Raw genomic sequence first — 16,952 nt, forward strand, 5'->3', positions numbered from 1 at the left:
TTTATGACACTTTTTGGTCACCTAGGGCAATTTATGTTCCTGCGTGACATTTTTTGGTTGTCTTGTACCACACTGCTTTGTCCTTATTGGACTCGTATTTGCATATTTAATAGAGGGTATGCTGTATTTACAGTTACTCACTGTGGCTATTTCAATTAAAAAAATAATAATAATTAATTGTATTATTATTATCAGTTATGATGGTAACTCTACAAGCTATCACTGTTACAAATTTGCATTAAGCAAGACATAATAATACATATTCATGAATAATATATGCAAAAGGTATTGTCACATGCAGACATTTTTATATACTTTCCAAGGCATTCAGTACACTACCAACTACAAATAATACAAATATTCACCCCAAGGGAATGAAATCTCACATTGACACCTTGCCTATAAACATTTACAGTGTATTTCCTCCCAGCAACACCAAGTGCCTTTCCAACTTGAAGAAACCTCACTGAATGAAGGAACTGATCCCTGACCCTAATCTGCGTAGACTAAGACACTACAGTCAGCCTGTGCCCCTGCGGAAACCTGGAACTAAATCTGTCCATGAGGCCTGAAATAGCATACTGCGGTGGCAATGTAGGAATAGTTTTAATTTATGACGAGTAAACATAGCTGCAGTGTGCCAGGATGATTTAATCAGTCCTTTTCGTTCTGCAGTTTTAAGCCTGTCAGCACTCAGTGTTTCTGTTGTCATGTAGAATACTAATTTCATGAGGGATTTATTTGAAACAAAGACTTCAGATTGAATTATGGTGTAATTATGAACTAGTTTTTGTGTGCTACAAGGACTGGGCATTTTGCCACCAGTTCCAATCCACCTCGCATCAAAGAGCCACTGGGAGAGCTGACATCCGTGCCAAAGCTCCCCCCTAACTCTCAATTAAACATTCCATTCAGCTGCCACTTACACAAATTAAACAATCTGATCCCCCTTTACAATATCATAAGTGAGTAATAAGGGGCTTAAATAATCAAACACCAGGGCATTAAACAACCTCATTTCCATAATGACCATGTGTTGTGGTTCTGCCGGCTGTCAACTAATCTCTCTCAGGGTGAGTTAATTGACATTAGGGTCTTAAGCAAGGTAAACTGCAGATCGGCTGCCATAATGCAAAGCGTTGGTCCTGCCATTGTTATCCAGGGATCACTCCTCAGTAAGTTGTAATAATCAACTTCGGACAAAAGCACGTTTTTTGAAAAAAACATCATGTTGCTGATCTTGCAATATGTCATTAGCTTGGTTATTATCACCAATTAGGTGGTGAAGTGCCATTGACATATGCCATCGTTCAGGAGCAAATAATAACGCAAAGACCTTTTGGAGACCCACACAAAAAGTATGACTGCATGCTAATGTGTGCCGCGCTCACTAAATTAATATATTTACATGCCTACAGACTGCAAAGATTGTACATTTAGGTTGTTATAGCACCCTTGGCCTCTTAACTGAAAACACATAATAGATATTAAATGGTCTTGGGGCGGGGGGGGGGGGGGGGAGTGCAAAGGTCTTTAGGAGCAGCATTTCTCTTGCAAATTCTTGTTTCTACACTATATAGAGGCTAAAGCATTCTGAAACCAGTATTTAATTTGCAACAGTCAGGAATTATTTATAAAGTGCCCTTATGTCTCCTTTTTTAATTTGGCTACTTATTGTGAGAATAATACTCTAAGAATTGCAATTAGATCAGCTGACAAAAAATGGCAAAAATCTCATGGATGCTGTTACAACAATAACACTTATTAGCATGATTAAGCATTGATTCAAATAATGAATGATAAATCATACAATTATATTTAAGATGTTCCGTGTCTTCATAAAGGTAAATGTTTTCAGAGGGGGCCCACTGAGAATGTGTTCATCCACAAGCTATACTCAAATGTGTAGGTTATGACAGAAATTATTCAGCCCCTGTCAGAGATACACTGCAGTATGATAAATATACACTTTCAAACAAATCTGTTCATATTTTTCAATTGGACTTTTAAAAATTGAATCATGATTATATAGCCAATATATGTCTGAAACAAGCAGATAGGAGGATACAACTCAACAAGAACTATGCATATATATATATATATAGTATTAAAATACTTAAATCATTTTCATTGTTATTTAAATGCACAATTGCTGGGGCCATTGCAGTGTGTGTCCATCAGGTACGGTCTCTCCACAGAGCTGTGGCGATCTGACATTGTGCAAAAGGGTCACTGAGCGGAAGGTCAGCCAGCTGGCCATTTTCATTTCAAAGATGCTATCAAAAGGCCAAGAGGCAGTTGATCCAGCAGCCCCAGCAAACAAGGTTTTCTCTTCCTTTATTTATGATATATTTTTATACTAAAATACTTTATGGGCTTACACAGAAAGGTCTACCAATTCATTTCCCTCCGAACAACAGTGGACTAATGGGAAAGGACTTTGGTTCTGGAAATCGTAGGAGCTATTGAGTAATGAGGAGCCATTTGGTGTCCAGTTATCAGCAGCCGTGCAGCAGGGCAATAAATCATTGCTGGGACTCTCCACTTCATCCAGAAGACAATTGAAAAAGGTAGCTCTCTTACTGCAAATTATTTCTTATCACATCTCAAATGGCAGGCCTCAGCTACTATAAATATTTAAAATTACTGCATACCTGGTCCTATCTTATAGCACCATGACTGGCCATAGTGTGATTTAATTTTGCTTCATATGTTTGAACACTGTGATTTTATTCTGTGTTTGTTTGGTTTTTGTTGGGGTTTTTCTTCACATGTTTTTGGTTCACCATGACACAAGATGCATTGTTATATTTGTGTGGAGGCCTGGACCAACCACACAATAATGAATCTTCACTTCTGTGTTATTCATTTAGGTATCTATTAATGAAAATCAATTAGCATTTTCTTTATGTTCCGTGTTTCTTAAATAATATGGAAAAGTCAGACTTGATGGCTATCATTCTGCCTTACAGCAATACTGTTGACATTCCTATTTAAAACATATATATATATATATATATATATATATATATATATATATATATATATATATATTGTCAAAATATGGTATTCTGAATATTTATTTGAAGATATGTATCTAGCAAAGGCAGTAATTAATGTTCCATATATGCCCAGAATTGAGTAATACAGATGCAGAATTACTTTCATAATGTTCTGAAGAGTTTGGTCATTGTGTCCTAGAGCATATAATGATATGGGTCCTTTCATATTTTTTCAGGTGACTTGAAAATGATATTACCTTTCTTGCCTGTGATAGAGGTGAGATCAAGGACAAAATACTCAACTGTTTGTATGAGCTATTGAAGTACTTGATTTTATTATTGATTTGATTGTAGAAACTTCTAATTTTTATAATGCATATAGTTGAATAAGATCCTTGAGTATGCACTCTCCACTAACACTTGTGTGTGATCAATTCTTAGCCAAATTGGTTTCTGATTGTGAAATACGTTTTCATTTTCGTTCCTTAGCAAATCATAGCACTGGTTATTAAATGGATGTGTTTTCATAGATTGATACCAGTTCTTCAGTAAATTAGGTTGGCTCTCAAGCACAGCCTTGGATCAAGATCAGTGATAAACAATACAGTCACACAATGTCTAGTGGCCTGTTGCAAGAGGTCATCAGAACAGAGAAGTGGGTCTGTCATCTTCAGAAAAAAACAGGTATATATATCGCTGCATCATTCTCCACTGACCACATTCTGTGACAATAGAGGATTCAATAAAACAGCAGACAAGTTTCCTGCCACTTATGTGCTGTTTAAGAATATAGTGATTCAAGTCCTCCGAGAGTGCCATGTTTAAAGTGAAATGAATGAAAACACAGACAGCAGTCTGGCCTTTCTGAGATGACACTCTGATATCGTGACCAGATCTCACAGCTCCGGTCCCTCTGACAACCACTTGTCAACAAGGCAGGCTGGCCATGACTTTGGTTAAGAAAAAAGAGTGAAAAGGCAGAATGATGAAACGCATGGCTCTAGCCACGTATTGTATCTGTGCTCAGAGTGATCCATACACCAATCACTGAAGTCATTCAAGGCTTTCCTGGTGCTGAAAAATGGAGATGGCCAGGTATGTAAAGATGATGTGTCATGAGCTGCCACTGATGAGTTTACTGTAGCCAGGCCTTGTATTCGCATCAAAATGTGTCAAAAGTTGACAGAGCTGCATCGCACTCGGTCTGGCAGTTTAATTTGGTGTCGGCCATTAGTGTAACACTTTTAGTACAGTGCTTTCTGCCAGCAAGATGAAATGCCCTCATGCACTGTCTCCCCCTTTGAGACCCCATGGGTGCAGGTTGGGTGAGCACAAAAGGCAGAGGTGCATGTTTACTTGATTTGAACTAAAATGACCCCAAGTACCACACATTGAAATGTGCTCCATGTTTGTCATAATGCCTGAATTTAAAGGGATGGTTTTCCCCTTAGTGATCCAACCTTCCTGGATTCTCTTTCATGCCCAGTGTTATCTTATAAATATCTAATTAAGAAAAATATGTTGAAAATAATTAGAAAATGAATCCACATTTTCTTCAGGTATACTATAAGATAAATATAGCTACAGCCTTGGGTAAATTGGGAATTGATACTGATGTAAAAAAGAAAGAAAGGAAGAAAGCACAATGCAATCCATAAGAGCCTCAGATGACTCTTTATAAATAAAAGTCAGGCCTTTGGACATGGAAATGTTTTAAGTGAGTGAAATCACTCAAGTTTATTTTATTTTATTGTTTTTCAAAAAGGGGATAAACAATGTCCTGTGAAATACTTTTATATATATATATATATATATATATATATATATATATATATATATATATATATATATATATATACATTTTTTATTTATTTATTGTAAAATACATCTATTATACAGGTTCTCATTACAATTCTTGTTTCATTCATTGTAGCCAGTTTTCCTGCTGTTTTCATTCCTGGAATTTCCTTTTTGAAAGCTTTTGTTTGAAGGTGAGGTCTTTTATTCTTTCTTGTCTTGGAATACAGACTCCTACTTCAGCCTAATATTTTTCCAATTCTCCACAACACCTATCAGTGTTCATCACAAGATTGACATTGAGGGCTCACGAATATGCCATACAAATTTAAATAACAAATCAATATTTACATATATATATATATATATGTTTTGAATAGCACTCTACAGCGGGGAAGGTACAGTAGCCCTCCATGGCTCAGGAGTTACACAGTAATGTACTTGAAATCCAGATATATCTGAAGCCTAGCAGGTTAGACAATTAGAATCTACTGGGATTCAAAGCCACTGTTTTCTAGCTGCAAGGCAAACACTTATCCACTTTGCCATAGCCCCACTTTATAATCATATTAGGGCTGGCCAAATCACTCATATAAACCGATACTAAGTGGGTAGCACATATTTTTTTCCCCTCCATCTCAGTTTAAATAGAGCTCTGAAAAAAATTGTTGCACATTTATCTGAAATTACATTTCACTGTCCATCTTGGAACTGATGGAAATCCTGTTCCCCTAAATGTTGTAAGCCTTTGTGGGTGACATTTCTGAAGTGCACAGGGAGGGTGTAATGTGGGAAAGTAAGATGTGTAATGCGTTTCATCTTGTGTGAGGTCAAGATAATGAAAAATGATGGTGTTTTTTCCAATAAATGTATCTTAAAACCACAAGCACATTTGACTTCATAAACTATAGATACTAAACAAACCAGCTAGCAAAATATATAGTGTGGAATTTTGTCTTGGTATCTTTTTCACACTTTCAGTACTGATTGATCAATATGTGTTACATACTCCTTTTACAGGCAATGCATTTGTGCAAGGACCCTGCTCTTTACATCCCAGAATTGTTTTTAAGAATGGGTACCTGAGGAAAATCATTGTAATGCTGTTATATAGTTTTGTCCTATTACATATCATAGAAATACATAAATATAGTGAATGTAAATGTTTTAAACTAAATTTACTTCATTTTAAACAGTGTATAAACCATGGATGTAATGGCACGGGTGTCCAAATGCACAGAGATTTTATAAAACACAGAGATCTTGTGAAATATGCATGCCCCATAATAGAAAAACAACCAATTCAACATCTGTCTTCTTCAGGTGAATTCCTTTCAACAAGAGTACAACCTGAAAGTCCCTTTTTTCCTTAGGTGAGTACATGGAAAATGTGGCTTTCTTTCTTAAATAACTTTGGAGTATTACTGATGGATTTTAAATATATATAATTATATTTAAATCATCATGGTTCAATTCAAATAAATCCTCCAACTGAAATTCAAATACTGTGAAAGACATAACTGATACTGCTTGAGAACATTACTCTAAACGCATCAATATAATGTCTACAACTAAGTATTTTGTTATTTGTGAATAATACAAAGAGTCCATTATTACTCTTTAAACAGGCCATCATTTTCATTTCGACTGTAAGAATTTGCACAGTGAACTCGAGATGAATCAATGTTTATTTATGTTTGTGTTTACTCTGCATTGAGGTAAAAGGGGCTAGTCACATGCCCACACACTACACTGCCTATATCATCTACTTCCTTGTATACATGGGATAAAAAGCATGTCTGTAGAAGCTGTAAAGATATTTTTCTCTGTCTTGGCAAACTTACTTTAATATGTAGTTGCTACGCTGATAGACAAACAGCAGAGTACACTCGCATAAACTGATAGCAGGCGTTCAGTGTGTGCCCCACCTTGATAATGCAGCAATGTCTTGAAGCTGCAGTCTCCTGGTAACCAGTCGAAATCTTCTTGAATTCTGAACCATTTCTCTATTGATTATCTCTATGATTCACACTGAGTAATACTGTTCTTTGTCTGCTTCCAGGCACAAAGGCAAAAGACACAACGCTGCATATCTTAGCATCTATATAGACTCAACCTGCTTTTGTAAAATATCATTGACCAAATTTCCTACATCAAGATAATTTCAGACAGCTGTCAAAAGCTATGCTATATATGTGTGTATGTGATTATATATATATATATATATATATATATATATATATATATATATATATATACACTAAACGATGTATTTCAGCCTGTTTGTAATGCAATGTCACTTACAAAATGTATATGTTACGGGGGTTTTAAAATAAATAAAAACAAAATATATTTACAATATGATTAGACATCTAATGACAGGAAATGTTTAAGTCAAAAATTCAAGGTTCGGTTTTTCACACATATTTAGTATGTTCAAAGTTGAAATTTGATAATGAATTTGATCAGCTGTATTTAATTGATTTTCAATAAGCTGCACAAAATTAAATGTTACTTACGCATCTAACAAATATAAAAGATGCTTTTAGTTATTTTTTAAAAATGGATCTGTTCTTATACATTTGCTGTCATCTGTGGAGGTTAAATAAGATGATATCTTGTCAGGTTTCTCTTTTATGAACTAGCCAGTGAAATGCAGCATGTAATGTAATGTACTCTTGGAGCAGTATTAATAATTAAACGTTCAGTTTTATTTACTTTGTAACTATGGTCAGGTTATGTTTTAACTAGCTAAGCTAAGCTAAGTTTAGTGATAGTATTGAGGACACTGAAGCACTGATAGCAGGCCCTGATTTTGTTTACTCTGAGCCACCTGTGAACAGTGCAAGCACACACATAAATTAGCAAAGGCGTGCCCTGAAACACTAATACATTACATTCTCGTTTTCAAAGCAATAAAGTTAATGCACACAAACGCACCAGCACACAATTTATGGTAAGGGTTTCTTCGTTAATTGTTGGACCAATTTTCTCAAATAGTTTTGGTCAGTGACGATGTTTGCAATTAGAACAGATAGCAATCAATCTTGTCAAAATATCCATTGAGACCGCATGTCTCCTTTTGATTGCTCAGGATGAATCTCATCCTCCTCTTTAGTTTCCATTGTAATTTATTACAATCCTTACGTATCTCAACAGTGTTGATGTGAAGACAACAGAGAATGAACTATAAACTACATATATATATATGTTATTTTGGACATCATAATATTTTTGATTAATCAAATGTCTGTCTCCCCTTTCTCTGTTTTTACAGCACATATTTGAAGTTTTAGTTTTAGAGTAATTACAGAATCACACAACCGATAATGTAAACAAATCATGTTGGATTAACACCATCCAAAAACAAAAAATGTGATGTGTGTGTGTGCATTTTTGAGTGTGTGTATGAGCACATCTGTGTAAAAATGCTCCTTCGGGCCTCCGGTCAAAATAAAATGCTCCAAGTTGTTTCTGAATGCCAATCTGTATACAGTTCACATTCAGATCAACACAGTGTCAGCCTTTTGGTACACTTTACATTTTAATGAAGGTTGTTTCCTGTAAGTGATAAAAGGATATCCACACTTTGCAGGTGTATATAATCCCATAAATGGGAAATACAAGGTATTGGCCTCTATGTAATTGCTTTTTAATAGCAGTTAGTTCCACCTCTAACAATTCTCACCATGATCCATATCGTTTGTTCCTGTTTAGCATGACCCCCATATGTAAAGACACTGTAGATACTCCAGCCAAGTTCGGTTTGAATTCAATGAGGGACAGCTGTGGGTGCTGGAAAAACAGCTGTTTCTCCATATAGGGACAAATTGTAATGACTAACTTCTGTGTGGGCTGGAGTCTCTCAGCAGCTATTCTCTACACGTATAAAGGAGTCCTATCATTCGTATATTTAAAACAAATTAAGATTAATCTAATTGCTCTATTTCTTACAGCTTGTTTACAGTGAAATAAAACATTAAATATATGGACACCAGCTTAGTTCTTTCTTAAATGTTAGACGGCTTATCTGAATAGAGAGAGAATTATATTCAGATTTTATTCAGGTCAATCCCTCTGTTAAAGGGGTTATAGTAGAATGCAATCTCACTACTTCCCTCCACCGTGACCGCAGTGCTATGTATACCCATAATGCTTCATAATTTAATTAATTAATGATTGGTATGCCGTATGAATATGTTCCAAATTTATACAATTGCGTATTCATTTTCTGTGTGATTGAATCCGTTAAAACTCACAAAAAGGCGATATTCACCAGTAATGATTCATCACGCATTATTACGTGACTGCCTGGGTGCCAGTAATACAGTATTATTCATTCATCTCCGAGGTTCGCTTTATTTTCCATAATCACCTGTCTCAGATTAATGCTGGGTTCACAACGTATTTCAAATTTGTTGCTAAAAAAAATGAATTACTTGCATATACTCTGCAATATTATTTGTATTTTGACATTGATATTAATGATTATTAATATTAAGGTTATTTTTTATTTAGATTTTTCAGTGATATAAGTTGAAAGGTACATTGTCTTCTTTAGAGTTTGCAGTTTTCAGATAGAAAGCCTGTAACACTGCAACACCGAAGACCCCAAATCTTGGACTATCAAACATGCTGCACATAGACCCAGCACACCGGTATCCTCTGAATCAGCAAGCCGTGCAGAAAGATGCAAAGCTGCCTCTATCGTGTTAGTTAAATACTGATGTCCAGTTAGCCTAGTCAGACCGTTATTCATCAATTGGTTCTAGTCTTCAGGTAAACGACAGTGCCTCTGAGTTTTAAGATATAGAGTTCATGTTTTCAGGTCAAGGGATGGTCAAAAACATGGCTGGGGTTTTCACTTTTACCACCATTACCTTTTAAGAAGTGACTTGTTGCATTGTTTTTTCTCCAATACATACACTCGACTCCTTATAATTGCATATATGATATTTGCAAACTCTGGTTTATTGCATAGCAAGCAGAAGGAACCGTATTAAAATGCATTGTTTTAATTTAAACATTTTTATTGAACGGATTATTGCAATGTGGCCCCATTCACAATTTCACAATGCAGTTTAAACCTGATAATTGTATAGTGCTTACCACTACAGTAAAGTTCAAACTTTATTGCTTTACATGCAATTAAATACTTCCCTACTGTTTTCTTAGTATTGTTGTGCTTCTGAAACTGTAAAGCAAAAGGGGCCGCAGTTATTAATTTATAAGTGTAGGGTTTTGTCGCAAACTAATAGCCGCAGCCCACTGTGCACTGTACTGATGATTAATCTATCAATGTGACAAAAAATACACATTATTGTGTTAGAAAGACGCATTATTGCGCCCAATTACAACACTGTAATGTGTATTTTTAACACAATGTGTTTTTCAGACAGGCTTTGTATTATGTGCTGGACATATTAGCTCTGGACATAGTGTGGGCATAGATTACATTGTCTTTATTGTATTTTAATATCTTGCTCCGAATTAATACATACTCTGGTTAAGTGCACGACCGTCTCAAGCCTATGCAATTATGCGGAGTCAACTGTATATAGTAGCTGTATAGGCCGTATACTAGATATATGATCTGAACTCGTGGTCTGATTCAGTCAGCGTCCACGCCACGGATTGTGCTGGACAGCTGGATTGGGGAGACGCATTTACGGGATTGAAATCATGTGGACTCGGGTGATCAATACTGAAGTGCGCCCACCCCACACAGCTCTATTGCCGGATCCATTGGTAAATCCCCAAGACGAGCAAACATCCAGGAGAGGGTTCAGCATTTAGCATTTGAACTTCTCCTCTGTGCTGCGGCAGCAGGGTGTTTTGTCCTGGGGTCACTGACCCCCTGCTCCCCCATCAGCCGCATTGAAACCTTAATTGAAGGACAGATGGTTAGCTTAGTGCAGGGCGCAGCTTACGAGCAGTCAAGAAAAACATTTTAAAAGATGGTCAAGTTAGGATCTATTATAAAGAGGCTTTTCCAGGTATATTTGTCTCCTAGAAACAAATGCATTGGGTAACATAGGCTAGAAAACGGTGTTCAGCATTTTTTTTTCCCAACCTCAGGTGTCTGAGTTGTCTTTTGACTCAACATTTGGAAAAATCAAAAAGCAAAACAAAACAAAAACTATAAAATAATGTATTAATCAAAACTAAGAATGTTAAACTATTTTTTCTCAAAGGATAGTAATTTTAAAATTGGCAGTGGGGAAAAAGGGTAATCGATATGTAAGTGACGTCAACAGCGTGCTGATATTTGTGCTGTTAACGAAGCCCAGTTAATTGCCAGGCGCCCTTCCACATGGCTGCCGCGCTCATATATGGCTTTTTATAATGGGTTATTTTGCAGTAATGAAATAGTTCCCTCAAGTGTCCAATTATTGTTGTAACTGTTGTCATGTGCTGCTACATGTGACGTTACATGCTTACCAAGCAGATGTGCGCATTACAATAATGGATATTTATGTATGTTAATATGGCAGTATTTAGCATGGGCACTATAGCCTGCACTGAAAAACATGGTCCTTATTTCATTCGTGTGCATAGTTAAATGTATTATTATTATTATTATTATTATTATTATTATTATTATTATTATTATTATTATTATTTGCCCTGTACCCGTAATTTAAAATGTTTAACGCAGGCCGTGTTAAGGGGCACTATTATCTCGATTAGGTTATTTCTTTCATATACACTCTTTTGGAAACAATAATCATCATCATCATTTAAAGCTAAACCAATGGTGAATAATGTTAAGGCTATTTATAACTTTGTTTTGACGAATCTTTCCATCTTCCTATTTAAAATGTACCAAAATAAAAATTTCCTTATATATTATTTTTATATTGTTTTTAAAATGCAAATTAATTTAAAATGTAGTGCATGATCTGCAGCAAAATAAACGTGTTTGTTTGATTAAAGTCAAAAATTGAAAATTGTAGTGTTCCACAGATCAATGCTTTTATATCTATTATTCATAACGTACCGAAATATGACAAGATTGCAAGTATTTTGCAATGAAAACATAGAGTAACGTATACCACTGTTAGCTGGATACCTTGAAACCATAAAAGCATTTCCAACACAATGACAAACTGGCCGCCTTGTTTTAGTAACAAAAGGTCAAATCAACACATATAGATTGTAATTTTGTAAGTGGAGCAAACGCATTATATTGAAAATAATGTATATCTTCTTTAACGTTTTCATTTTAGGTTACAAGCTTCCATATTGCTCATTCATAAAATATTAAATGTATTCATCATCCGTTTTTATTTTGTATATTTTCCAATCTGGTGAGAAACTAATATAATATTTTTTTTAGAGCAACTAAACAATTTTGAGGCAATAGAATTTGAAATTTGAAATGGTATGAGTATATATTTAGTATTAGGGGTATAGCAATATTTCCGTAGGCTCCATAATGCTAAAGGGACAATGCTCTGTATGCAAATATAGGTTGCTTTCTGATTGTTTTTTTTTTCTATTTTGCTTAAAAGATCATTATCTATTTCCTTGTGTGAACATCCACCCTTAAACGCTCTGTTTCCATGCTGTAGCACCTGCTGCATACGAATTGCGGTAAAATATGGGCGTACCTCCTAAAACACAACCATAAACAAAACCTTAATTTGTGCTTTCTTAAATTAGGGATCAAAACCCCAAGACAAGCCAGGGCCCTGATGAGAAGAGGCGAATGCAGGCTAATGCTGCGATATCTGACATCACCCTCCGTTAGACAGCTATTGCAGATCGAACCTTTCGATTGAAACTGAACCAATTTGCATACTGATTCCCTTTCATGGCGCTGCGGATCCATAACAAGCCAGGCAGCTATTCAAATGCAAGTAGCATCTCTAAATGCACGGATACACCGGCCAAAAAGAGCTGCCCACCAGCACAGGGATGAGAAGACCCGGGATTTTCCGCTGGATGTTGACTATCTGTTATTAGAAATGGAGGAGGAAAAAAAAAGATCTTTCCCCCGGACGAGGGGATGCTGCGAGGGGGCCGAGATCTCCTGACCTGCGGCAGCGGAGACGGAGCGACGCGACAGGCTGTGCTCGGCGAGATCGGTTACTAACATATATGTATATTCATGTATGACGCGGACAAACTTGCAACAGAAAGAAAAGAAAAACTGGGGACAAGTCTTTAAAATGAAATTATGCAGATACGCTTTGCTTCGGGCAACACTGAGATGCGTCCAGCGTGGGATATTAAAAGAAGCAGTATGCCCTGAAATGGTCTAATATGCCTCGGATCCTAGCGGTAAGCGTGTCTACCGAGGAGGAGGAGGAGAGCAGTAGCCGGGCTCAGGGCGCGGGGGTGTCTGTGCTTTGAGCTCTGCGGGTCAGCAGCAGCGTCACGAGCTCGGACCCGCACCAAACCCGCACAGCCCTCGCGCGGTGCGGTGTCCGGCCACATCGCGTCCGGCCCGCTTTACAGTAGCGTTACATCATTGTTTTAAATGCGGGGACGTCGCATCTCAGCCTCACCAAACTTCATGTGCAACAATCTAAACGCACACCACTGTATGCAACAATGTCCATCACGTTGCAGAAAATTCGGAAATAAAAATGTATTTGCGTTGTAACTGTTAATGGCAAAACTCTTTACAAGAGGGACAGTTTTATGTGGATCTGAATCTAAAATGCGAAGACTCGTGGGAACGCGGTTAATGCACACGCGTTGCTGTTTCGTTTATTGTATAACAATATAAAACGACTGCTAAATGTCTTATTGAAATACTGGCTGTACGAGATCTTGTCGTTAAGATGTAAACCGCTCGTCGTTTTTGGTTATTCCCTTCCAGCTTAACCATTGTATCAGCAGGCAGTGTAGCTGTTTATCATGAGATACATCGCCGTTTATTTAAATTACTACCGCAATTGTGCTTTTTGTCCGGGCTTGTTGTCGTTTTTGCATTGTTTTCCAATTAGATCATTATTGCCATTTATACTTCAGCTCCTGTATTTAGTTCAATGCGGAACACAGCATTGAATGGCACTACCGTATCAGTATACAGGACACAATTAAGAGACCACAGCAATTTTGTTCTTAAATCTGCATCTCTACATGTGTGGCAGCCATTCCATTCCATTCCATTCACATTTGTGTTTGGAATTTGGAAGAAATGTTGTCAGCAGTTTATAGAATAAAACAAAAATGTTCATTTTACCCAAACACATACCTATAAATCGTAAAACCAGAGAAACTGATCATTTTGCAGTGGTCTCTTGATTTTTTCCTGAGCTGTATATCTCAGCATGTTGTGTGGAAAACATAAAACAAAAACATGTTATAATTAGAAATCCATGAGCTGCCCTCGTACACGTTTGCTTTATTTCAGGGGAGGGGGTGGGGGGAGGCTGTGAATGAACATCTTAATCAGAGCTGGTTTTCTCCGCACACCATCCTGGTTCACCTGAAGATGCGGTCTTTTATACCGCAAATAACACGTGTGCGGGTTTGTCCGTGTGTCTGCGCCTGCGAGACAGGGAGACAGAGAGACACGGGGGGGTGGGGTGCATGCGTGAGAGTCTGTTTGTATATGGTAGTGTGGATAGATAGATAGATAGATAGATAGATAGATAGATAGATAGATAGAGTTTGCCGTGAATATGGAAAATAAAACTGGATTCGAAATGCACAGAGGGTGGCAGTTAAACATTGTCACTCTACCTGTTCTAATCTTTACGACTGAGTTATTGTTCAACTAAATCTGAAAATATTTATTTGATCAATAAATGTAGTTACAGAATATAGAATTAACAATATGTATGAAACTAAATCATCAAATAACATAATTAGGAATAATGCTAACTCAAAATCCAAATCATGTTCAGTTGCTATAAATTTAATGCAAGTCTTTTAAGTAACATTCGTAAATTGTTGCACTGTGTAACTGTCTTTACAAATACAAAATAGCTATTTATAATGGAAATTACACAGTCATTAGAGAATATATATATAACCACAGTTATGGAAAAAAATTAAGAGACCACTGCATTTTGTTCTTAAATGGCAGCCATTCCATCCATTCATAATTTTATTTGGAATTTGGGAGAAATGTTGTCTATAGAATAAAACATTTTTTTTACCCAAACACATACCTATAAATTGTAAAACCAGAGAAACTTATAATTTTGCAGTGGTCTCAATGTTTTCCAGAGCTATATATATATATATATATATATATATATATATATATATATATATATATATATATATATATATATATATAATCTATTGAATACTGAATTTCTCGCTGCTAATGTTTAAACCAGTATTATTAATTACATTAAATATTAATCAAATCAAGTACCTTAATTAAAATAACTTTCGACCGTTTGGGCATGTTTTTCCCAAAATAATAGAACGTTAAAAAAAATGTACGTAAATTGATAAATTCATATGCGTCAGTCAGTACCATCCAAAGGGACAGATAAAGCAAACGTATCACTCCTAGTAACAGCTCGGATTGACCACGACGTATTGATCAATTAATTTAGGCCTGTATAGGTACACAAGCATACATGTCTCCCTATAAAGAGAGAGTTTTCATTGTATGATAAAAGTTTACTTCCTTTAAGTAACCTTGAATCTGAAAGCTGATTAAAAATCGTATAACTATCACAGTACCCATTATCTCACATGATTATTATGACATTGGCAAACATTAATGTTGCCGTTTGGCACCTTTCTTTTAAAGGAACCTGTGTGACCTGTTAAATATGTACAATCAGAATCACTGAGGTTGAAGGGGTAGCATAATTTGTATATGAACTGTGTGAATTATTATTATTATTATTATTATTATTATTATTATTATTATTATTATTATTATTATTATTATCGTAGTAGACTGTATTCATATTTTAACTGCTTAACTGTCAGTGTCAGTTTGTTGCCTAGTGCAGTAGGTATGGTGATAACGTGATATCAAATTGTGCAGCTTATCGTTTGGGTACACAGTTAACATGATAATGGCAAAAAGAAAATCAAGAAGACTTATCATCAAATGGGACAAAAACACAACTTGTTAGATATTAGCTGGGTGCCTGCATAAACTAAAACCGACCGTAATAATTGGGCATAAACCAACGTGACCTTTTTTAGTGACATTTTAATTGGCTTATCAACCCGGATCCTGAATCCTATTATCTGTGAATCTGTGTTCTTAATAGACACTTGTTAGCCAAGTAAATACCCGGCCTACACACTGGTAACATTTTTTTAAATACTACATGCTACTCCAGATCTGCAAAAATAAATAGTTACTTTTAATTGAACTTTAAACATAGTTGTGAAATCTGTGTCTAAGTAGAATATGATTAAAGATGCCAGATTGGACATTTTCACGTTTTTTTTTTTCACATTCAAATACAAATGTTTCGACTGGTGTCTTAAAATTAAAGTAACGGTCTTTTTAATGTTTTGTTTGTTTGATTTTTACTATCCCACTTATGCCCCTAAATATTGCTATTTTTTCAATAGATTTGAATGTATATTGAATATTGATTTATTCTTTCCTGTTTATTTAACCCTTCATTAGAAACCTCGTTAAACACATATATGTGTATACAATCTTAAAATTTGGATTTCTGTAGTTATTTTTTTTAAGATAGTTGTTCATAACTATATTTTGCCCTTAAAACAATTCAATCTTGAATGCCATAACGTCTATAATGTATTCTGTACCCTGTTTATCTCATTTGAAAGTGGATGCTATATTGCCTTTCAGTGTTTATTTTTGAAGCTTATTGCGGGAAAATGTTTTTTTTTTTTTTTTTAATCCTATAGCACAGACCAAACAAGTCAAATTGGAAGAATATGTATTTCCAATTCGATAAAATACTATAGTACACAAAGCGGTAATAATATTAATTTCCATTAACAAGCAGTAGAAAAGTAGTGCAAGTGTATTATTTATGTATGTGTTTATTTATCTAGTTGAAAGCTTTGTCCATGTATTGACTAACACACTACAAAATTATACACAGTATTTTCTTTTTTAAATGCATTAGAATGCAACACGTTATACTGTGGAGCAAAACAAGGTATATAAGAAAATAATACATTTCTGACTTGTATAATTGCCTTTCTATAGAAATCTGAAATCACTTTCTTGAGAAA

At 35.6% G+C, this 16,952-nt stretch overlaps 1 long non-coding RNA gene across 1 annotated transcript in view; it reads left to right on the forward strand.

Annotated features, from left to right (window-relative positions):
- The first annotated feature begins 2,194 nt into the window (after nt 1–2,194).
- The window catches only part of LOC136747975 (uncharacterized), an 18,505-nt gene continuing 3,747 nt past the window's right edge, over nt 2,195–16,952 (forward strand). The window contains exons 1-4 of the long non-coding RNA XR_010816553.1: nt 2,195–2,570; nt 3,239–3,686; nt 4,936–4,993; nt 6,123–6,172. This is a non-coding gene — a long non-coding RNA (uncharacterized LOC136747975). The remainder of the gene's footprint in view (nt 2,571–3,238; nt 3,687–4,935; nt 4,994–6,122; nt 6,173–16,952) is intronic.

The sequence above is a fragment of the Amia ocellicauda genome, chromosome 4 (assembly GCF_036373705.1).
Source record: "Amia ocellicauda isolate fAmiCal2 chromosome 4, fAmiCal2.hap1, whole genome shotgun sequence".
NCBI lineage: Eukaryota > Metazoa > Chordata > Actinopteri > Amiiformes > Amiidae > Amia > Amia ocellicauda.